This window comes from Sebastes umbrosus, chromosome 3 (assembly GCF_015220745.1).
Source record: "Sebastes umbrosus isolate fSebUmb1 chromosome 3, fSebUmb1.pri, whole genome shotgun sequence".
Taxonomy (NCBI): domain Eukaryota; kingdom Metazoa; phylum Chordata; class Actinopteri; order Perciformes; family Sebastidae; genus Sebastes; species Sebastes umbrosus.
In genome coordinates, this window is record NC_051271.1 from 33362762 (window position 1) to 33387159 (window position 24398).

A 24398-nucleotide genomic window follows, 5' to 3' on the forward strand; every position below is an offset into this window, starting at 1 on the left:
TTTCTCCCTTGTGTAGAGCTGTGTTCCTTTGGTTTGGCTTTGTGGAACTACATTTATGGAGCCTTTTGTACGATTAGAAGTAAACACCTCTGGCCAGAAAATTGGATGTTTGTGCCCAATTTCAAAGGAATTCACAACATAGTGTTATATAAAATAAAAAAATATCAGCACAGAGATTTTTTTTAAGCACAAAGGACATAAACATAATAAACAGTAGAGTATTTACCTTTTAAAAGTAGTGGTTAAAGGTCCAGACATATCATTTCAGACTCTTTCTCTGTCTTTTGCCTGCCGATTAAACTGTTATCAGGTCAGTGAATGTGCATTATCAGTGGTGACAAGCCTCATAGATGTTGGTCAGAAGACGCCTGCTACAACCACTAGTAGGTTTTATCATAGATTCACATGGCCGATCACCAAAAGAAGGAATAAAAGAAGACAACACACACAAAACACAGGACTTGTACCCTGGAGGGTTTGCATCCTGTGTGAAACCAACAATGTGTAGTTGTCTTTGTGTTACCAAGCGTTAAGTTTCACTTTCACTTTACAAACATAATTATTTTAAAGGGCTTATTGATAACATTTTTGTGTAGATAAATATTTGTTTTTAAAATATTACATCCACAGAGCTTTTAGAAAGGTGCCGAATAAAAGCATGGCTTTTCCTAAAAAAAATATTATGATTGTTAATTAATCATTTAAAAAAAAAAAAAATGCCGGGTCCAAAATTATTGTTTTGTTTATCTCTGTGCAAAATATCTGATGTTTGGTTCCAACTTCCAACAAGGGTTGTGAGCCGATAGTAAAACGTAGTTGGTGTCATGTGCTATCTCTGGGTCGTAAGTTAGTGTGCAAAAAAACAGATAAATGGCTGAGATTGGCGGTAAGTGCCTGGCAATGACTTGTTGTGAAGTGAATGCAATGGAACGGAGGAGGGAGAATGCAAAATCTATCTTAAAACGTGTTGCTTTTAAGTTTTGTTTGCACTTTTACAACATAGTAGGCATAGCAGGACCCTACTAAACCACATTTATGAGGCTTATAACGACTGATAACACCCATTTAATGAGCTGATAACAGTCTAATCGGATGCTTTTGCAGGCCAGATGAAGTGTGGGAGATGAAATGTGGGAGACTTCCATGCCAATAACTAATATATTGCAATAAAGAGCATAAAGGATATAAACCTTCTCATATTTTGTGACACTATTCAGCTTTAATAGTTAAGTGTGGGCTCATTTGTGCAAGTGACTAGTCATACTTCACGCTACATAGTCTTTAGAAATTGATAAGGGTTCTTAAAATATTTCAAGAAAAATATTTTACAATGACAGACTTCTTCACATCTTCTCTGCAGTTATGGGTGAAGTCTGGGTGAATATCACTTCTTTCTTTGGCAAATACATACAGTCGGAGTGTAAATATCTCGGTGCGCTAACGTTTGAGAGACAGAGTGGAAGCCACTATTTGAGGTTACTCTCTCTCTTTTACCATTCTTTTTTTTTCTCCTCACCTACTCTCCTTTTCTCCCTGTGTCGGTCATCTGATCCTCTTTCTGGCGATCCAATACAACAACTTTCCACTTTTTCTCCATTAAATGGAAGAGACAGGGCGGTGAAGTTGACCCAAACAAAGGTATTCATCCATGTCTGATGCCCTCTCCCGTATGTGTCTCATAGGAGTAACAAAGTGGGTGAAACATGAAAGACAGAGGCAGGTTTTAGTTACATTTTCTTCACTTTTTAAATTGAACTTTTGTTAAGGGTTATATCTTCTAAGACCCCCAATAAACTCCAAAACCAAAGTGATCGCCAACCACAGTTCAGACAGTGGACAGCAGATGAGCATGTGGTTCTGTACATATTGAATTGGGTTTCTGCGTATAAGGTCATATTCTACACGTGATGGAATTTACATCACACAAACTATCACAGCTTGGCAGATGCGGGAAAGTAGACTTCGTCACTAGACATGAGTTAAAGGGGAACTACGTTCATTCTCAAAATTCATACATGTTATTCCTATGGTTTAAGACAGTCCAAAAATATTATTAAACATGAACAACTCTCTCCCAAATCCAAGTGCTAAAACTCAAATGGGTGATTTCATAGGATATAAAGTCTGGAACATAGACAATGAATGGGAAGAGATGTTCTAGATGACACTGAGAGCACCCAGAGGAATGTCCTGAGTATATGGGAACATTTTCCGTTTCACAACTGACAACACTACAATAGAATAAAGCTCATTTGCATATAACAAAGAAAACAAACATTCTGTGGGTCCACAAAATCTCCCATTCATTGTCTATGAGGCAGCTCCAAACTTTATACTCTATAGAGTTGCTATAGCTGACGCGCTGCGGTGGTGGCGGCGCGCAGTTCGTCTCTGTCCTTCTTGTCTCATACCTCAATCCTGACAATTGTGCCACTATAATGTATAAAGTTGTTTCACACATTGCCATGAAAAGCAGAGCTAGACATGATGGCTAAAGCTGCATGTTAATGCTTTCATAGACAGGAAGCGTTATCGTATTGCGGTAACGTGTCATCAAGCCAGCCGTCACAAGTTTGAGACTTACTTTGAGAGAGAAAGTAATTCATGTTCACAAATATCGACTGAACCTTTCTAGGCCATGGAAATAACATATTGGAATTCCTAATTTAGGTGGTGTTTCCCCTGTTATAGACAGCATTACTCTCACCAATCCATAAGAGTGGCATATGTGTTGATTTTCCTGCAGGATGGAGCAAAAAGATTTGCAATAGAACACATTTTTGCAGACATCCGGGCCGTTTTGTGTTAACCTGACCCACTAGATAGTTTGTTACACAGAACCAGCTGAGAAGTGTCATTGGAAACTGTTTCCACTTTAAAAAAAAATGATTGGCAGGTGATTGGATGAACTATCTGTCAATCAAACTCCTTGCCAAAGCCAGCCTGGAGAAGAGCGAAAACAAATTTTTCATCGAGGAAAGCCTCCAGTGCCGTTCTTTGCTCTTCTTTCAATGAAAAAACACTCTCCAGTTCTGATAGAACTTCCCCGCAGTCACCTGACCTCCTGCTCACTCACCTGCTCACGAGCTCCGGCTGGTAGGCGGTGCTTAGTATTTCCTCAACTGGTCCCAACGTGGCAGCTAGGGCATAAACTTTATCATTTTATGGCTAAACAGTACACTACAAGATGTTTCTGAAAGAATTTTACGCAAGAAGGCCCTTTTCAACCAAAACGTTCTAAGAACTATGGAACCAGAGGAAGTAATCTAACTAAACTAGGAACTAATAGTACCCTTTGTGTTATGGTCCCGGCCATAACTCCAGTTTCCTAGTGTGTCTTTTCCCCTTTTCCTTGTTTTTCAAGTCTGTCTGTCTTGTGTGGGCGTGCCTGGTAGTGTGTGTCTGTGCTCTCCTCCCACCTGCAGGCTCCCGCGCCCAATGATGTAATCAGCTCACCTGAGTCTAACCACGCAGCTGGCAGTAATCAGGTCATCAGCCACCACCACCCAAGTGGTAGCTTCGCCTCTGCCGCTCATTTTATGAGTTATCTCTTGTTCCGTGTTTTTTTCGTCCACTAACGTGTATCTCCCCCCAGCCTCGTCATTCCCCTTTGCTCATTCCCGATTTCACCTTTTTGGCAATAAAGCCTCATTGTTCAATTTTCATCTGCCTCCAGTGTCTGCATCTGGTTCCGCCTTAAAAACTGGTCATAACACTTTGCTCATTCCTGTTTGAATTTCCCCCTCGTCTGAAGAACCATGGAGATTAGGCAAATTTGATGCACTAAAAAAAATAACGGCTGCGTTTGAAACGCTGTTTTCACACATGAGAAAACACAACCCAACCCATATTGTTTTATATATGTTGTGGGACTCATTTGTTTGAGTTAAATGTAATGAATGCATAAAAAGGAGACATGCAGAGGAGGAAAAGATGACAGTCTCCATAGTGGACAATCTGCAAGTGTTTGATGGTTATTTATTTCTGCTTTACATAATCGCCATGAAACAATCAGCGGTTAAAGTTTTTATATCTCCTCTCTACCAATATACCCCTTTATCATTCACTTGTTTGCCTGTGCTCTCAGCTCCTTCACACTCTGTCTGTCTCTTTTTCTCTCCTTTTTTTTTTTAAATTGAATCAGGAAGCGGTCTGTCACGTCTGCGGTGTATGGGCAACAGAGGAAGGAGGACTCAAATGTCGACAGTTGAGGCGGACAGGGACAGTTCAATGATTTAATGTGAATAGCTATCAGGTGACGGGCAAAGAGGTGACAAGAGTTCAAACAGGCAGTAGGTCATCCAACAGGGAGGTAACCGGCAAACAGGTGACAAGCAACAAATAGTCCACACAGCAACAATGATGAACCGACAAAGGACTTGGACCGGTATAAGTAGTGAGTGACTGATGAGGGAAGTGAGAACAGGTGAGCAGGTGAATGAGGAAGTCCGGTGAAAAAGTCTGAGGGAAACTAATAGGCTGTATTCGAGACACAACAAACTACATACTAATGACAACTTAAACATTGAATTTTCAATTTCAACATATTGCGCTTTTTTTTTTTCCACATTGTCATGTTCACTACCTTTAGTCTAGGAGTTCCTTTTGTTTCCTATGTTTCCCTGTCCTTTTGTCTCTCGTGTGTTTTCCCCTGGTTTGTCTAGTTTGTCAGTGTGTCGGGAGGTGTGGCCTTCCTCCTCCTCCTCCTCCTCTGGGCGGGCTCGGCTGGAGCAGCTGCCACCAATCATCACACCTGCAGTATATATACCCCGGTTTTCCTGCTACTCTTCGCCAGATCGTTCCGTCGCCCTCAGTGGTATTGAACTTAATCAGGCTCCCGAGTATTTTTTGCTCTTGTTTTTGATGTTGCTCTCGTTTTGGAATTGTTTGGACTTACCTCGTGTTTTTCTTGCTCTGTGCTCAGGTCTGTCACCTGCCAGCTGTGGCTGCTCCCCACCTGCCTGCTCACTCCTGCACTCTGCTCATGGATTAATTTGGAACCTTTTTGGAATAAATATTCTTTTGTTCACTCTTTAAAAATCCTCGTTGTGTGCTGCTTTTGGGTCCACGTTTTTGCAAACTAAATTATAACACACATTTAAACTGTGATTTCAACTTTGAATTAAAAGTCCCAGCCCTAGCTGGTAGTAGGGCTGGGACAATACACCTATTTACTGATTCGATATTATCATGATACTTGAGTGCCAATTTTATATGTATTGTGATTTTTAAGTATTGTGATTCTACAAGTATTGTGATATTACCATTTAATGCAATTTTTGTTAACTTTTTAACACTAGACCATGGGAAAAAGTTGAATCATACACTTCTAGGGACTTTTACTTTGAAAAATATATAAATGAATAGAGTAAAAATGTTTGATTTTCAGCATGTATGTAGTCAGAGAAGTCCTGAAGTCAAATATATCAGTCTTTGTCAGGCATTATTTAAATATTTATTTATATCAAGCAACCCAAAAATCAAAGAATAAAGACATTTCCTTTACAAATTAGTGGTATTATCGTTTTAATTTATAAGGGACATGTAATGTTTTATACCTCTGGTGAATATAATCCAATCAATCTTATTTCCATATATGTATTTTGTATATGCAGTTCCCTTTGTTAACACCTTATTTTGAAAACCGGACGTAGTCACATGTGTATACTTCCACTAACTTCGCCAAGTCCATCACTAGCTTTCCCATCTGCTCCGTTGTCTTTATACATCCATGATCAGCTCCATCGGGCCGTTTGAATGCATTTATCATAAATGTCAGTATATGGGTGCTCTACAGTTGTAGCGTCGGCCGACTTGACTACGGAGAAGACAGTGACGGCTGGCTTGATGGCACGTTACCACAATACGATAACGTTTCCTGTATATGAAAGCATTAACATGCAGCTTTAGCCATCATGTCTAGCTCTGCTTTTCATGGCAATGTGTGAAACCAAAAGTGTTTCCATATTTTACTGTATGTGTATTGTTTACCACTTTGGATTTGAGGGTGCAGCTCGTATCCATGCAGACCCTCCGCCGTTTTCTGCTTTGACGTTTCGGCTCGTTGCTGTTCGTTTGGTGACGGACACGGAATGGATATGACGTCACGTTACTCTGACTACGACAATAAAAGCGGTAACTTCCTTCTACCTTTGCACAGACACAAATGAAGCAAATATATTGATTCTGTTATTATAGAATCTTTTTCAGAATCGTAAAGAAAAAAAATCACGATACATAGGTGAATCTTTTTTTTTTGTTTCACCCCTAGCCAGAAGTAGCCTAATGATCCCAATTCCAGCAGAACAGATAAATGTGGGATTGAAAAATAGCTCCATCCAGACCTCTACCAAATATGTGCCATTTACTATAGACTGAACTGTATCAAAATACAGCTTTGCAACATCATTCTAGTAAATCCTAGTTTTGTCACACAGTCTATTAGCTACTGCGGTGTCAACCATGCACCTGCTGCGATGCCAACACCAGGAAAGAGGCCATCACTCATTATCACATGCTGGAGAGTCGTTTTTGTTAGTGGAGCTGAACCAAAAAATTCCACAGCACCACATTACAAGTAATATAGAACTGATGATGTATTCTGTTATTATTATAATTCTACTATTTAATCTTTCTGCATATCAAAGCAGCCTCGCATGGAGTCCCGACCCCAAAGTTTAGAAACTCTGACTTAACTGTTAACTGCCATCCTGCTATCGCTGACAGTGTTAATGAAGAGAGAGATCAGCATCCAGTTTTTGTCTTTGTTTCCTCTCACCAGGGTGACACACACGCGCGCACACAGATGCCAACCAGCAATACTACTGATCCAGACAGTAATTAGCAGTGTTCATGCCTCCCTGAAATGCTGCTGGCCCACCTGCTGTGCCTTCCAGTCTGGTACCGGCAGAGCACACACACACACACACACACACACACACAATCGGCTGTAATGTCCCAGTCTGACACCAAACCAATCCTTCCAATAGCCTGTAATCAAACTGAGATAGTAATAACTTGCCAGTGTTCATTGTTGCTACTGTATGGCAAATCTTATGTTAATCAGAGATAATTTATGATGATGAGACATCACATGTCATCGCATATGCACATATTAAACACACACACACACACACACACACACACACACACACACACACAAAAGACATGCATACTCAGGTGACCATAATAGCTAAATATGCCAACATTTAATAATAATCATCAATCATTTGAGATTGCCCTTTTACGTGTGTGTGTGTGTATGCGTGTGTGTGTGTGTGTGTGTGTGTGTGTGCAGTGGGGGGTTGTCTCAGGCTGTCATGTAAATCACAGCGGAAGTCAGACTCTGTCAATCATTGCCGTCTGCCTGGGAAAAGACACACAAGCAGACTTCAATATAACCAGGGCTGAGTGACATTTAACACAAGTGTGTGTATGTGTGCATTGTTGTGCGCGCATATTATTTTATGTGTTATCATCTTTTCATTTCCGCCTCTTGCCTGCTTTGAAAGTCATAGAGATGCCAGGCCATGGCCCTAAATCATTACCAATGTGTGTGTGTGCGTGTGCGTGTGTGTGTGTGCGTGTGTGTGTGTGAGCACCTACTGTAATTCTCTCATTCTGAACACAGCCTATCTCTTCCTCCCATCGCTCTCATCTCTATTTCCTGTTTTTCTCCATATATCAGCTATTTACAGAGTTGAAAACCCAGAGCTTGCAGATATGCTTGGAATTTTATTATTCTCCTCATAATCTAGCCGTGTTATTTTCTCCGCTATCTTCACTCCATCACGTACTTCCATCTAATGTCATTTTACTTTGCTTCAAGGCCTGTGATATTTGAATAATGTGTAAATATGTAAAGTACAATAACAAGGAAACAATATGTGACACATTTTCATCTGCATTATTATATTATTATTAGGGCTGTAAAAGTTTACACGATAATAACGCGTTAATGCAAATTTGTTTTAAGGCCACTAATTTCTTTAACGCATTAACGCTATGGATCTTTCGGAGGTTGTACCGGGCTCAGTTTTAAAGCTAGAGTGAAGATAGTGGTATAATGTGAAATTCCAAAAGCCTAAGGAATCCAACCATGTCATACTAGCTTGTCGTGAAGGAGGTTAAATAACGCTCCAAGCGTGCGCTAAATTTTGGCGAGAAAAAGCTGGCATAGCCATTTTCGAAGGTTCCCCTTGACCTTTGACCTCAAGATATATTAATGAAAATGGGTTGTATGGGTACCCACGAGTCTCCCCTTTACAGACATGCCCACTTTATGACAATCAAATGCAGGTGGAGCTACTCATTCTTAAGTCAGCACACTGACAAACTGACAGCTGAGTTTGCCATGTTATGATTTAAACATATTTTTTATGCTAAATGCAGTACCTGTGAGGGTTTCTGGACAAAATTTGTCATTGTTTTGTGTTACTAATTGATTTCCAAGAACAAATATATACTTACATTACATGCATAAAGCAAGCATACCCACTCCCATGTCATAAGTATGTACAGTATGTATGTATATATCTATATGTTCTTGCAGAATGAAAGATAATATATAAATATATAATGAGAATTCAAGTGACAACTGGTTTATGGAGCATCATATTTCAACTAAATTAGTGTAGAGTGCCTTCTATTCCACCAAGACTGCTTCCAACAGCGCTGTCTCCCCAAGTCAGTGCATCTATAGCAGCTTCGGAGCAAAGACACGGATAATGAATTATATATTAATACACCTCCCCATGTGTGTAGGTGGTGGTGGTGGTGGTGATGGAGTCGGGGAGGGATCTGTGATGGAAAACCAGAAGGATGTGATTAAAGAGTGCACATACATAACACACTCCAGTGTGCCTTGTTAGAAGACTTGACCCCTTGGAGGGCAAGTTGAGTCAGGGCGGACAGGGGAAGAGGGATGGGGACAGATGTGGTGTTAATGTGGATTTCCAAAGAGATTTGCTAATAAAGATTAGGGCGACTCAAAAGCCCGGGCCAATGAGATGGAAGTGGGCGAAAAAGGTAGAAAGAGACAGACGGTGGATTTGTATGAGGTATGAGGTAGAGGAGACCATACAAATTAGGAGCCCCCTTTGCACCTGCTATTAGCATTCTCCTCATATTGAGACCAGATGTAGAAAGATTATATTTACAATTCAGATTTAAATCCAATTTCTCTATTTCTCACTGCAGATGCCATGTAAGTCACCTCCAATCAGTCTCATATTTTAGTGCTTTAGAATCTACAGTAATACCTTGCTTTGTCCCCATTGTCAGAGTACTCTCGCAATCCATTTTTCACTGTTGTGTTACACTCCTCGCTGCCTGCTGCCTATTTCTTTGTGTTTGCTCATGAAATTTTCTTTCGGTTTATGTATACCCAGGCGTGTACGTAGATTTGGGGCGCACTGGAATTACACTTTGCTCATAAATTCTGCCAAACGTTTCTCTGATCATCTCCACAGGAGGTATGGAAGCGTGGATCTGGACGTGTTACGGAGGGTGCAGTAACACCAGGGGTCTCATTTATGAAGTTGTTCAGGGATTCATGTTGATCTCCCATGATATGCTCAACATTTCTTACAAATAAAACAGAAAACCAGAACTGTAGTTCTAGCAGCTATTAAAGTGGCAGCAGGCAGAATGTTTTTGGCACCATTGCGCAACAATTCCATAATAACCTTTCAGCATATTGTAATTCAAGTGTTCTGAGATATATCTTGACTTCTGCACCTCCTCATGGCTCTGTTTTCAGGCTCAGAAAATCTAGCCCCTGATTGGAGACTTCGGCCAATCAAAGGTAATTTCAAAGAGAGAGAGCTCCTATTGGCTGTTCATTCAACGGAGGCAGCTGTCAGTCACTCACAAACTCCGATCAAACGGTCAAACTAGGCAGCGCTGATCAAATATGAATAAATATTCTGTTACTGTAATGTTTTCAGAAACATCTTGTAGTGTACTGTTTAGCTGTAAAATGAGAAAGTGTGCTCCGGCTGGTGGGCGGTGCTTGGTATTTCCTCAACTGATCTCAACATGGCTGCCAGGTCACAAACTTTCTCATTTTAGAGCTAAACAGTACACTACAAGATGTTTCTGAAAACATTTGAGGCGAGGAATAAGCATTACAGTAAAAGAATATTGATTCATATTTGTTCAGCGCTGCCTAGTTTGACCGTGTTGTCGAAGTTCATGAGTGATTGACAGCTGCTCAGAGACGGCAAGGCTCCAGCTCGGCTCTGATTGGTTGTTTTCTTCCGGTCTGTGAAATCTTGCAGATGCCATTAGGAGCACCGAAGGACACAGAGGACACAGATTTTTTTCAGATTACCTGTCTCATGAACTACTGTCAGGATATCGTGATTGTTTTATAAAAATAACTTTTTTTTAATCAAATTTGCTCCAATTCTACCCACTGCTGCTTTGAGTACTTAAATTCTTAAATTAAAATGCATGTCAACATGGCCGTAGCCAGCTATGAGGTCACAGAGGATCTCTGTAATTGTTTCCTATAAAACTGCATAATCAAGAGATGAAAACTCTGTAGATTCACGACAAAAACTGTGTATGCACAAAGACAGAAATGTGCAGACGTGTTCTTTCAGCCAGATTTATAAAGCCATACATATGCATGGTTCTGTTTTTTAAATCTCAATCGCGGAAACCGGGCGCATGTGCACGAGCCTCATTTTCACCCCCACAGTTCGCCATTAATGGACTTTAAAAAAGACCTTAAAAATCTGTTTGCATATGGATACTTGTGCCCACAGACACATATTAGACCTGTCAATGAGAAGAACAGCAAAGAAGTGCAAAAACAATAGCTGTCATTACGCGCGACCATTATACACAGCTGTGGCCATACCACAAATTGATCATAGTACCTGTAATCCATCATCATGCTGCTCTCTCAGTCATCACTATTACACATCAGAAGGATGATCAGTGATTAATTCATAGCACTCATATTGAAACACACTTTACAAACAGCTTTACAAACGAAAAGATCATTAGCAGGTAAATAGTGGCTCGAATGTAAATAAGAAGCTGACATACATGACTCATAAATAATTCACATTTAGTTACGTCTTTTAGCAACATTTTACAGACTGCAGTGTAGACTGCAAAATCTGTGAAATTGGCAAACAAACTAGAACTGTTTTAAAATAAGTTTACATCTCTCACTTTATATTTTACGTCCACCTTATCAGTTCACCCGCAGCGATATCAGCTAAAACTGTTTGTGCACGTGAGGTGTGCATATTCTCACCATAAATTCCTGTTTTATGAATAGCCTACCAGTTCATCAGTGGGAAACGGCGTAGGCCTACACATTTTTTTGTGCGTACACGTTGCTTATACATCTGGCCCCAGGTCTATGCTTTAATTGTCTGCCTGGCAGCAAGTATTTTTTGCCAACAGGTCCCTCTGTATGTATTTCATTATAGACAATGAGTTGGAGTTTACTGAATAGCTTGAGTTGTGTTTGTAAGTATTTTGGTATGAATTTTGCTCATCCAGAAATGCAGTAAAAGAGAAAAATTCTGGACTTCACTAATTTCTAAACCCTGGCTACGGCCCTGCATGTCAAGTGAGTATCTTAACTGATACTAGTATGGTTACTACATGTCTTCTTAAATGTGCTCTTTATGATATCCAGAGCATTAATAAAGCAACAAACAACTATTTGCCATGTAAAGATATAGTGGAGTGATGTCTACCTGAGCAGAGAATGAAGTCACTCTCCCTCTGTGTGATGTAATCCGAGCCTCTCCTTGCTGTTTTGACATAGCCGGGCCGGCCATGTGTGCTTTTTGTGCATGTGAGCGTGCCCCACTGGCTAGCTCACGGTCGCCGCTCTGCACTGCTCTCATACGGCGGTTACAGCTGATAACATCATCCCGACTGATGGCGTTGTCACGGAAGCATATCACCCACCCTCTGGTTGCCTCCCAGGTTAATACTGTTAGAACTGTCAGCACTTTTGCCATTGTTTCCACTGTTAGTGCTGGTCGCACCGTTGGCTGCGAGCCGCTGGCTCAGCCGTCGCCATGTTGAGAGCTGTGTGGAGGCATTAGAAATGTTCCCAATCTCGCATTTAGCACCGATGATGTCGTCCCGTTGATAGTTGTGTCAGATAAGAATAGGCTCAAATATGTCATTCTGGTGATATATGCCATCACTTGAGAAAATTTATCAGACTTTCCATAGCTCCCTCTAAAGCCACAAAAGGCTTTATAAGTTGTTGTTTTTTCACATATGGAGTAGTACTAACCCAACAACTGTAAACAGACTTTGATGTGTAAAATTTGTGGAGTGCCCCTTAAAAAATTTAAATTGAAAGTTCATTCTTGACCTTGGAAAGTTCCTTGAGCCTTTAACTGACTGCAGATTGCTGGCAAAACCTTGAACAAAAGAGTGAAGAAACATAATGATCCAAAGGGCTTTAGGGCGCGAGCACTTTAAAAAAGGTATTCAAGGATTCAAGGATTTAATAATGCCAATATACAATAATAATAACTTGATTTATATAGCACCTTTCAAAACAGGTTTACAAAGTGCTTCACAGATAATATACCTCCCCCCATAACAAAAAAAAACACATCAAACAATGTTACAAAAAAGTAAGTTTCTAAAAATGTTTTTTTTTTGTAGCTATTTGAAAGAAACTAGCGTGGTTGCGAGTCAAATTTCAACAGGAAGATAGGGGGCAGATGTATGCTGGAGCAAGACCATGTAGTGCTGAAAAAGTAATGAGTAAAACCTTAAAATCAATCCTGAAGTTAACTGGAAGCCAATGCAAGGGGAATAAAATGTAGGTTACGTGATCTTGTTTGTTTGATCCATTTACAGTCTGGCTGAAGCATTTTGTATAACTTGAAGGCGTGAGCATGCTTTCTTGTTTGTTGTCAGTCAATTCTTGAGAAAATTAAAAAAAAAAAAAATTTGACTGCTCAATTTCCTTAATAAACATGGCAGAGGTTGAGGAGTTTGTGTCACACACAGTAAATGTATAAACTATAAAAATATATTTAAATTAGAGACCAAAAAGAGAAAAGTTAGACCTGTACGTTGCTTTGCGATCAATCAGTCATAACCAAAGACATATCAAGGCACACTGTTTTGCAAAAGCACCTACACCTTTTAACTCACAATCTTTTCCAGGGCATGTAAAAACAAGTGACAGCTCACAGAAATACCAAGGTCGGTGTCAGCTGCCAGGCAATTGCAATCAGGGTAGCACTGGATAATTGACACAGGTGCAGTCAATCAGGTAGGTATGTACATAATTAGGTCAATTCTAACAATGCATATATAAATTATATAAAAGATTAGCAAATAATCAATAACATTGGATATTCAAACATTCATATCGAAAAATATTTACATTGAAAAATATTCACATTATAATAGAATTTTACAATACAGATGATTCCTCAGTATAGGTTCCGATGCTCCACTGAAGTTGGTTACCTGCAAAGAGGAGAGAGAAACTAGGGAGTGTAAAGGGATTTTAGGGTCACAAACTTTCTCAATTTGCAGCTAAACAGTACACTACAAGATGTTTCTGAAAACATCTGAGGCGAGAAATAGGCATTACAGTAACAGACTATTGATTCATATTTGATCAGCGCTGCCTAGTTTGACCGTTTGATCAGAGTTTGCAAGTGATTTACAGCTGCTGCCGTTGAATGAACAGCCAATCTCTCTCTGAAATGACCTGTGATTGGCCAAAGTCTCCCATCATGGGCTAGATTTTTTAAAGACTGAAAAGAGAGCCAAGAGGAAGTGCAGAACTTTAACTTGAAGATCCAAAATGATTATCTTTGTAGTACGACTTGATGACTTTCTTGCAACATTTTGTGACTTTTGGAGCTGGTGCTGCTAGCTACTTTCATAGGAAACGAGTTAGCAACACTGGGTTTTTTGATGGGATCATTTTTAAAATCCTTCACCGTATATCAATCCTTCACCAGATTGAGATCCTGTGAGATCCAGACAGGAGCTTTTGGACTGAAGTCTTAGACAGACCCTCCACCATCATCAACAGAACACAGAATAAGGTTATAGCTCTTAGGAGAATGGTGTTCATCCTTCTAGTAGATTTCAGAGACTTGAGGTATCCATACCAGTGAGTAATGAAACTGTTCTGGCAACAAGTCTTCCGAATTACAACGTCAAAATAGGTCTTGGTCCATGCCCTACAGAATGACTTATTTGAGCCTATTCTTATCTGACTGCACCATCAACGGGACGGCATCATCGTTTCAAAAATGAAACTGTTTCCTGATCTGACATCGCTAACGTTAAGGTTTGGTTAGGCTCAGGCACAAAAACAACTTGGATGGGTTTAGGGAAAGACCTTGGGTAAAAGTTAAATATACACGCTAAACACGTTCGTTAAGGTTAGGGGACCTTCGTCATCATGGTTATAATAATAACTCTTTGGTAACCAGTTAAGGAATGAGATGGTCATGATTGAAAAAATGCAACATTGCCGGGAAGAAACAGGAAATGAAAAGAGGCTTCTTGCGTGATGCCCCGAACAATTTGTTGACCCATCATTTTTCTTGGAAGGTTTCTCATTCTTGAGGCTCGTGGTGACCCACCCTTACAAAGATACTTCATGTTGTTGTTCTGTTTGACAACAATTTGTCACTTACCTTTAAGCCCAGCATTTCATAATGTTTGACTGATTTAAGGTCATTTTTCAGGAGAGACTCAGCTTCTCTTCATGTGCTGATTTCACAGAAATACCGACTCTGAGGCCTGAGGATTCCTCTCTGCTGACTGTGCTTAAAGCTGAAGTATAGATGGCTGAGAAATCCTCAGTGATCTCTTGCTTGGTGTGGAATAAGTTGCGAATATTGAAACTTAAGGGAATTGGCACCCCTCACTAAGTACAAAGCAGTGGTTATAGCCACGGAAGGTAAGCCTTTTGGGATTACCAATGCATGAATAAGTAATTGCTTGGATTTTAGATTGTACACTACGAGATTCAGCTCTCTATTTTTCCTTATTTCCGTTGAAAGCGTACGTATACCTTTGTGCCTCCTTTCAAAGTCCATCTCCACTCTCAGTCTGTACCTCCTACATTCCCTCTATTATTAAGAAGCCTCTGTATTGGTTTTAATCCACAACACCACCCTCCTGTGATCGTCAGGGGCTTTCTTCTCTGACCCTGGCTCTCTCTGTGCTCCTGTGCCTCTAATTTTGGCTCTCAGAGGTCTCTATGGGGGTCACCGACAGAAGAAGAAGCTTCCTACCCCCAACCCTTGAGAATTAACATGAGGTCACATACAAGTGAATGAGATTTTCTGGCCTTACGTACATGTGAAGACACATCCACAATGGTCTCATCACATGTTTGATCTTGATCTAATGTTTTATTCACAGTAATCCAGGTGATACTAAGCCACGTTTTAATTACATGTTCTATTTCATCACCTTTTGGAGCTTTCTCTCAATGCTCATGGTAGCCAGAGGATGCTTTGTAGAGGGTGCTTGACAGCTTTGTTGTATGATTCACCGAAATTACTTTTTTTTTCCAATTCTAATGTGGATCATTTAATGCATGAGGAACTTGACCCCATGGGGGCTCGGCTGTGAAGTGCACGAGCACGCTACGGCTTTACTTGACACGGACTTGTAGTGAAAAAAAAAAAAAGGCCAGAAGTGCATCAAGATATATTTCAACCATGCAAGCCGTTACAGAGGTAAACAGCACTGGGAGGCTTGTTTCCTCTCGCTGGCTGACAAAAATTTCAGAAAACAAGGCGGTGCTGATTTTGTTAGTCAGGCAAAATAATTTGGTAACTAATTCATTTTGGCCTGTAGCTTTGCTGCACTTCATCTGGCCAATGGTTAACATCAAAAGCAGTTCTCCCACTGTGGGCGGGATGTACAATGCCAGCTGCCCACTCGTAACAGCAGGAGAATAATCAAGTACACTGTGGGCGGGCATGCAAAAATGATAGATAGATAGATAGATAGATAGATAGTAGGGCTGTCAAAGTTAACATGATAACGTGTTAATGCAAATTTATCTTAACACCACTAATTTATTTAACGCATTAACGCAATCGATCTTCGGCTCAGTTTTAAAGCTAGATCGAAGATGTATCATAAACCTAAGGAATCCATTTTTACCAACTAGGTCATACTAGCTTGTTGCGCAGGAGGTTAAATAACGCTCCAAACTTGCGCTAAATTTTGTCAGGGAAAAACTGGCATGACTATTTTCAAAGCGGTTCCTGGACCTCTGACCTCAAGATATGTGAATGAAAATGGGTTCCCACCAGCCTCCCCTTTACAGACATGCCCACTTTATGATAATCACATGCAGTTTCTGGACAATATTTGTCATTGTTTTGTGTTATATACATACATTTGCATAAAGTAAACATATTTGTCCACTCCCATGTTGATAATAGTATTAAACACTTGACAAATCTCCCTTTAAGGTACATTTTGACCAGATAAAAAATGTGTGATTAATTTGAGATTAATCGTGATTAACTATGGACAATCATGCGATTAATCCTGATTAACTATTTGAATCAATTGACAGCCCTAATAGATAGATGGATAGATAGATAGATATAGTAGTATATACCTTGAGTGCTGCCTGACTTTGACTCGAACAAAAGTTAAGTGTGAAACTGTCTCACAGACACACACACACTTCTCCATTTCCCGTGTTCTCTCTAACACACCGATGACAGAAAGCTATATGGAAAGATAGCAATGTGTGATGAGAGAGAGATAGAGAAGTGGATGAGAGCAGGGAGGAATGAATAATGGAAGAGAACCCCGGCGTTCCTGCTGAATGATTACAGCTCATGGTTTGCTCGCATGGGGTTTTCTCATCCCTCCTCATCTGCTCACCTCCCACCATCTATCGCTCCGTCTATTTGTACATCCACTCTAACAGCCAATTGTGTACGGTAATCACATTGACTGCCAAGCTACGCAATGTACTGTCTTTTTGTGTACATCCCACATTCAGTCGAGCCCTTCGTTCAGTCATTGATTTAATATTATCCCTCTGATCATTCATACTTCCTTTACGTTCACTTATACACCCATCTGTAAGTAGGTAAACTAGATTTTCAATAGTGTTATATAAGGAATGGTTTAACATTTTGGGAAAAACATTTACTCGGTTTTCTTGCTTAGAGTAACACAATAAAATCAATACCACTCTCATGTCTTTATGGTTATCATTAAGCTAGAACCAACAACCAGTTAGTTTAGCTTAGTATAAAAACAGGAAAAAGAAGGGAAACACCTGGCTTGGCTCTGTCGACAGATAACAAAATCCACCTACCAGTACCTGTAATGCTTACAAATCAACACCTTACATTATGTTCTATGTTAATCCATACAAACACTAACACGTTTCCGTTTTCCAGGGGTTATGTGCCCGGACTTCTTCTTGGCAGGGCGCAGTGCATTCCTGGAGGTGAATACGTTTTTCCTAGCATGGCAAAAGCATGACTCGCCCTACTCTGCCTCTGATTGGCTAGTACACATTGTCTTCAATGGTTGGATTTGTTAGTTTTAGGCATGAGGAGTGAGATTGGTCAGGGTTAGGGTAAGAATATCATGGTAGGTCAGATCAGGTCAGGTCATGCTTTCGCCATTCTTGGAAAAAACAATTTGCTTCCTGGATTCTTTTCGTCCCTTGCTTTGCCCTGTTTCTAGTCTTTATGCCAAGCTCAGCTAACCACCTGCTGGTCAACAGTAGATGTCACATAGAAGTGGTGTACATCATCTGAAAGCTGGGAACCTGAAGATCAATTTGAGATGCAGCTCAGCACTGTGTGTCAAGTCGTCCATCCATTCATTATCTCTAACCGCTTATCCTATTTAGGGTTGAGTGGGGGGGCTCCCAACTGACATTGGGCAAAGGTGGGGTATGCCAGACTATCACAGGGATGACAAATAGAGACAGACGACCATCCACGCTCACATTCACACCTACGGGCTATTTAGAGTCAACAATTAACCTAAACTGCATGTATTTGGACTGTGGGAGAAAGAAAGAGAACCTGGAGAAAACCCACGCTAACAAGGGGAAAACATGTCACTCTAGTTATAAATCAGAAATAAAAAAAATTAAAAAGTAATTAATTATTAATTAATTTGAAAAAAAATTGTGAAAGTGTATGAAGGCTAAGAACATTTTCTTAGGGAAAACAAGACACACACTGGATCATAAATCACTGCACATTCTGTATTCTTCACTTGTATCACCATATCTGAATTACTGTGTAGAAGTTTGGGGTAACACTTATAAAAGCAACTTACAACCATTATGCATACTACAGAAGAGAGCAATCAGGATAGTAAATAATGTGGGATATAGGGAACACACGAACACACTGTTTTTGAAGTCACATGCATTGAAATTTATGGATTTGGTCAAATTTAAAACCGCAATAATTATGTTTAAAGCAAGACATAATTCACTTCCGGGCAATATTCAAAAAATGTTTTGTGACAGGGAGGGGGGTTATAATTTTAGAGGAAAATTTAATTTTAAAAAGCATTGTGTTCGTACAAAAAAGAAGAGTATGTGTATTTCAGTCTGTGGGGTGGATTTGTGGAATGGGTTAGGTGATGGGTTGAAGGGGAGCACAAATATAAATCAATTTAAAAAGCTATACAAGAAAGATATTTTTGGGAGGTATATGGTTGAAGAAGAGTTGTGTTAAAGGTTGGTTATATACTTTTTAACTCCGGATGTATTTGTGGGTTGTAAATAAACTTGGGATGCTGTTCATATATTCAACTTAGGATGTAAATAAATCTGGGATAGTTTTTATATTATATTATATTATTTTATATTATCATTCTATGATATATGAGTTAATAGAGGAGAAGTGAGAAAGGGGTAGGGTAATATAAGTTTTTCTTCTACCTACTCCTTTTCGGACACTATAACTCTTTTTTTGTTTGTTATTATTTTGTATCTGTTTTTATTTATTATATGTTCGAAATAAAGTCTTTCATTCATTCATTCATTCAACATTATGATGGAAGTATATGATGGCCATTCACATGCTCTAACATTTTTTTACCACTCGAGAATTGATAGAAATTATCAATATTCCCTCCAAAATACCACATTAACACATCAAGACCTTGAGGAACACCATAGAAAAAGCCATGCTGTGATTTGGTTTCAAAAACTTTTGACATTTGGACTTTCTGCAAGGCTTGTATTTTTCGGGGCTTGGATGGCGAGCACTTGAAATGAAATGGCCACTATGGGGACTAACATCATCACATTAAAGAGTCTCAATTTTCCAGTCATAGCCAATTTATGTAATTCCAAGACTGTTAGGGACCCCAGTATGCAGAAATATTCATTCATATTTATTTTATAATAGAGCAAAAATAACACATTTGTACTGCATGCGAAAACTGCATGATTTTTGCCCCACACTGCATGTGATTATCATAAAGTGGGCATGTCTATAAAGGACAGACTTGTGGGTACCCATAGAAGCCATTTGCATTGACATATCTGTAGGTCAGATGTCAAGGGATCCCTTTGAAAATCGCCATGCCAGTTTTTCGCTTAAATATAGCGTAGCTTTGTAGCATTATTTAGCGTTCTTCCCGACATGCTACGGATTCCTAAGGTTTTCTAGTTTCATACGATCACTCCAGCTCTAAAACTGAGCCTGCTATAGCCTCTGAAAAAAGTTAAGTCGGCCGAAGGCGCCGGCACCCTCAAGGAGGGGCAGAGGTTAAACGAGCCATCATGACTTCCTCTAAGGTTTGATGTCACAGCTATGCAGTCACCGGTAGATGTGCCGCTAAACTCTGCATAGTTGACCCACCCAGTGAGACAGTGACACAATGAAGATGGCGAAAGTGCAGATGCAGAAGACCGGAAAACGCTGACTAGTCAGAGCAAACTGGGAATTTTTCGGTAGGGGACTTAAAGAGACAGGCACTAAAATGGTGCATTTCAGACAGAAGGTCAATACAGGTATATTCAGACCGACAGTATGAGAAAAATCACGTTTTTTTTATCATTAAAGCATGTGAACATGTTCTAGTAGAAACCCAAAATAAAAAAAAGTGTGAACCTGAAAGTGGGCATATGTCTCCTTTAAAGTTAACATGCTAGCAACTTCGTGTAACTCCTCAATATCACAAATACACAGCGTTAGGCTTGTATGCCCTCTGAGCAGAAAATGAAAGTCTTGTTAATTGCAATAGCACTACAGCTGATGTACACAGTACACAGTACATAACTGCAATTTTGAAATGTACAGCATTTGACTGTAAGAAGTCGGAGGTAGGCCTACAATTACAACACTGATGAACAATTAAGTTCTTTTCACCCACCAGCCTTCTGAAACGCAGTCAATGAGACCGTGCGACCCTTTCACCTTAACGCAGAATCTACTTTGTAGCTTTGGTGTCAGATGAGTAATCACCATTGGAGAAAAAAAGGAGGACTGAGAGTCTGCAGTGGACTAGCCTGATATTCCCCAAAGCGTTTCAACCCATAATATGATCTCAGTTTCATTGTACTCCAAAGCAATGGTCCAAGGTGAACATGGCTCTGCGGTGCCTTTTGAGAAAAGAGGCCTTGATCGATAAGTGTGCAGTGCTTTTGGTTGTTAATTTTTATGAGGGTGGCCAGTGTTAAGAGACCAATATCAGGGACATGATGAGTTTTTGATAATGTCAGTTTTGTGTCTCGCTGATACAGCAGTACCCAATCTCCACATCAAATTGCACCCTATAGGGTTGCAGAGAAATACTGCAAAACAGCAGTAGAGAGAGAGAGAGAGAGAAAGAGAGGAAAACCCCATTTCCAGTAAGGAAGTTGGGTTGCTAAAACACAACACTTAAAGATGATCAAAATCAGCTGCATTTGATTGGGTTTAGGATTTAGATTTTGACACGTTTAAAAGTACAACATATTTATAACAAAGGCAAATAACAGATGTACAGGGTGCAGTTTCAAAAGCAGCAGTTTTCAGCAGGGATTCTGATGTATTATGCATAGAAAACGTGTTGTGTTTTTTTTTTGCATTTTTCATAACCCTCCTCTTTCCATTTCTTCATAAATACTCCAATTGACACAATACCAACAAATAGACTGGTAAATGTTGATGCAGGGGAGATGGAATAATCAGGGACACAGAGAAAAAAGAGAAACAAAAATCTGAAAAGTAACTGAGGGGAGATCGATGCAGGCTTTGTATATGTAAGGCTTTAGAGAGTTTATCTACCTTGAGCCCATTATCATATGTTTGGAAGACCAGAGTCTATTTGTAGAGCGTGTGGCACTTATTCAATATTCAAACAGTTTGTCTTTGTTGTTGTCTTGCAACCTAAAGGTACAGCATTAGGGCTTTTCAGTAGAGTTGAGCAACTTCAACTTATATTTTTCATGCCATTTTCAGATGAAAAAATACTTGTTAATACAAAATACGACAAATTACAATGGAAAAAGACATGGCTTGACGCACGGAACACGAACAGCGGTCTCCTGGATGAAACCCTTATGTTTGTTGCGCCCATCCACCTGAGAAACTGAGAAATAAGATTAACATACAAAATACAGTATAAAATAACATCGCTAAACTACACTGACAGTGGATCAGGCCGCATCAATAGAACTGCCTCTTTGTTGAAATGTATAAGCTAAAACCCATCATAATATACTATATTATTATCTCTCCTTGGTCAAATAAGCAGCACTGATACATGATGTAGATATTAAACCGTCTTATCCACTAGAATCTTAACACTGACATTTAGCAAACATAGACATCCTCTGGGAAAGAATGTAAAACTATACACAAAGAAGCCAAGCAGACTATACCAATAGGTTACATTAGCATGTTGCTCTTATGCCACCTCACCACCATACCGCCTCTGTCTCTAAAGCAGGAGTGCAAACCCTCAGGGAGCAAAAGTAAAGAGAAAAACAGTAAATATGTTATACTGTGGATTTGAGAGAAGTGGGTCTTAAAGTTTAGCATTTCCCACGAGTCAGTGAAAAGTATTTTACGACCATATTTTATCAAAACTTTGTTGGACAATTTAGCAATGTGAAGAGGCTTTTTAAAAAAAGTCTCGATCTACACAGTTTTTAAGTTAACTCATAAGACCAACAAGCAGACAGTAAGTATTCCACCATGTAAGTCCATCTCTGCCCTTTCCAAAAACAATTTAAGTGTACAGGGACTCTGTTTATAGTAGACAGACCATAAAATGAGCATTACATTTCTCTAAACTGTAGCATAATCCAAGTGGTTTGTTGCCAAACAATTGTACTGAGACCGAAAAGGCAATATTGTCTCAATTATGTTTAATTTTCATCCCATCACCGATTATTATTACTTTTACTCTTATTATTAAAAGCTCTTCTTGTTGGTTGCGTTGAACAAAACCCTAAAATTCCAAATCAGACACATTGCACCTCAAACAAAGAGGACTATAGACGGGTTTCCGAGCATCAGTGAGCACGCCCGCGGGGCTTCTCGGCTGTCTTCACAGTCATTGGATAAAAGCCAGATTGTAGCATCTGTCCTGCAGTGGGTTGACTTTTGAAAACTAGAGCCAATCAAAATGTGGGACATCGTCTCAATATGTTGGACAAAGGATAAAAATGTTGTGCAGTCCCTCATGAAGCGGGACACCTGGTCACCCTAGTGGTAATATCTTCAAGTCTTCAATTTCCTGCTGCGTGGAGCAGTCATAATTGGTATATGATGGACACCAGGGCCTGATATGCAAGTCCAGATGTACAAGGTTCACTTGCAGTTAGTTCCTCATTTGTTCCCCAGTAACTACTCACATTTTTGTGTATCTTATTGTTACCAGTCAGTCAAATATATATCTTTGAAAGGACAAAGAATGAATCCAAATGTTGTGAGACAGAAAGTATTTCTCTACAGCATATTCCAGTGCTCACATCAAATAGTCCAAGCTTGATGTGTATTTACAGCACACAGCAGTGGCTGCTTACCTCAAGCCCCTAAGAGGTGAAGAGAACATCGGCTTTATTTTCATACTGAGGAGAAACCCAACTGAAGTTCAACAGTTAATGTTCCAGACATGAATGTCTTTAACAACTGGTGTGCAGCTTTGCATTGTTCACCCTGTGACTTTCTGAAAAACATCTGAAAGCACTCCCACTACAACCAGTCTCACATCAGCCGTGTCTTACCACTAGACCTCGGATCATATACTAACTGCCAATGATTTCTCTATACGTTGTTGCCCAATGACGCTATATTTTCCACATTTAGCAAGCAAGCAATCACAAGCTTGACCCACAACCTCTTTCTGTTGTCAGCCCGTTTGTTGGGCCCAGCTCAAAATGAAGGCTGAGGCTCAGAAATGTGTATAGGCTTACCATTTGTTAGCTTGTTAGTTAAAGGGATAGTTTTGGTGTTCTGAAGTGGGGTTACAGTATATGAGGTACTTATCTATAGTAGGTGTATTACTTACAGTAGATGACGGTCTGCATGCCCCCAGCTTGGAGAAACAGGAGTACCGACACCGGAGCAAGGCAATACAGTGCTGTGGACGGGGACGGCAGAAAAACTTATTTTAGCCTCCTAAAAGAAAGGCGCACCTAAAAGAAATCGATATCCGTGTAAGTGTACGCTATACTCCCTTAGATATCGTGGTGTACAGAAATGGAACGCTAAAATACACATAATCATGATTGTGTATCCTTAGAATTTTTTTTATTTGATTTTAGTTCTGTTTCATTTTTCATGTAGTCATTTATTGTTTATTGAATTGTTGTCTCTTGATTGATATTGATACGTTTTTCTGCTTAATTTGTGTGCTTTTGTTTTCTTTTTGTGTGTTTATTTTGTTTTTCTCCTTACGTTGAGGGGAGGTCCGTTATAAAAGCCTGTGGCTTCTTGATCTCTCCAGTCACATTTCATTTTATGAAGTTTTAAGTGAGTGCAAAGAAATAAACATAAACATATTATGCAGTGTGAACGCACTACATACTCAATTCATACTTATTATGAATAGTATGTTAGTATGCGATTTCAACCAGACCCTTTATCTTGTACATAAAATGACGTGTAGGGTGAGTTCTGCTCTGTCTCTCCTCCCGCCACTGAGCATGTGATGGTTGCCACATAGAAAAAGAGAAACCACACAGATGTTTGACCTCTCGCTTCCTCTCCGGCTTTCCTCTCCCTGTTTTCCTTGCTATCTTCCTCTTGGCTCCCTCGCTCCCCGGTGGGCCCGCCGAGCTGTCACATAGTACTGGAGCGTGTCCTTAACTCTGTTTTGTCATCCTGTCATCCTGTCTTCTCTTCCACCATCCATCCATCCATCCATCCGGTCTCCCCCCTCAGCTCCCAAGTCTCCAAGTCCCCCCGTGG